General features: G+C 46.5%; 1 non-coding gene across 1 annotated transcript; it reads right to left on the reverse strand.

Annotated features, from left to right (window-relative positions):
- Positions 1-247: 247 nt before the first annotated feature.
- On the reverse strand, positions 248-351 carry LOC112424742 (U6 spliceosomal RNA). The gene has a single exon (XR_003015649.2). It is a non-coding gene; the product is annotated as a U6 spliceosomal RNA (small nuclear RNA).
- Between the last annotated feature and the right edge of the window lie 1,093 nt (positions 352-1,444).

A 1,444-nucleotide genomic window follows, 5' to 3' on the forward strand; every position in this document is an offset into this window, starting at 1 on the left:
GAAACAAGGAACAAGGAGAGTCGAAGGAGGTGAGGTCAGATCATGAACTAGGTTAGAGTCAGATCACACAGGAGGAAATGAGCTTGAGGCAAGGGGGCCACTGTGCGTGCCCAGCACAGCACCGATGTGGGCCAATGACTTAAGCAGAAGCTTTTTTAATCAGCATTGGCCTCCTGGGAGGAACAGAGGTTGAGAGACATGAGAGACACCACCAGTCAGTCTGGTACTTTTTTTTTCCTTTTTTTTTCTGTATATCGAACACCTCACAAATTTATACGTCATTCTCGCACAGGGGCCATGTTAATCTCTGTATTGTTACAATTTTAGTATATGCGCTGCCCAAGTGAGCACTTTTTTTTTTTTTTTCAAAGACAAGGTCTCACCCTGTCACTCAGGCTGGAGTGCTGTGGTGCCATCATAGCTCACAGCAGCCTCAACCTCTTGGGCTCAAGCCATCTTCCTATCTCAGCAGCCTCTTGAGTAGCTGGGAGTACAAGCATGCACCACCACACCCAGCTAATTTTTAATTTTTGTTTTGTAGAGATAGGGTCTCACTACCCTGATCATTATGGTTTTGAACTCCTGGGCTTAAGCAATCTGCCTGCTTCGGCCTTCCAAAATGCTGGGATTACAGGCACGAGCCACCATGCCTGGCTGAGTTTGGCACATTTTTACCAAGTGCCCTCACTGCGCCAGGCCCTGCCCCAAGTCCTGGCCTCCAGGCATACTTGCAGAGAAGATCAGAAACTCGGGGACAGCCAAGGCTAGAAAGAGGCATTTTTCTGAAGAGGATGCTTGATTGGCCCACAAATGGATGGAAAGGTCCTCAAGGTCCCTTCTAAGCAGGCAATGCAAGTTAAAGTACTTAGAGACATTTCACAGCCACGAACTGGCAGCAACTTGAAAACCGGAAAATTCCAAGACCTACAAGAGTGATGAACAGCCCAGGCTCTGGAACCAGCCTCTCTGGGTTCATGCCATGCTCTGCTATTCCTAGCTGAGTGACCTTGGGCTAGTTATTTGACCTCTCTGTGTCTTCATTCTCCATCTGTCTAGTGGGGATGATGATAGTACCCCACCTCAAAGTCCTTTGAGAGGTTAAATGAGTTATTTCATGTTAGATGTTTAGAAAGATGCCTGGCACATAGTACGTGTCATGTGGGGTAGTGGTATTATTTTCATCGTTAAGGAAGTGCAGAAACAAGAACTCTTCATGCACTGCTGCTTGGCAATTGAAACGTATGAACTCTGAGACCAGTGATCCCACTTCCTGGTATTCACTCTAGAGAAGCTCCAACATATGCAAAGTTGGGTGTCGCAGCTTTGCCTATAATGGGCCCAAAGTGCAATGGACTAAATAGGCATCCATGGGATAGTGGGCAAAGAGACCATGACATGTTCCTGTAAAGGAATACTAGTGAGCAATTAAAATCAATGAATGGTG

The sequence above is a fragment of the Macaca nemestrina genome, chromosome 15, assembly GCF_043159975.1.
Source record: "Macaca nemestrina isolate mMacNem1 chromosome 15, mMacNem.hap1, whole genome shotgun sequence".
Taxonomy (NCBI): domain Eukaryota; kingdom Metazoa; phylum Chordata; class Mammalia; order Primates; family Cercopithecidae; genus Macaca; species Macaca nemestrina.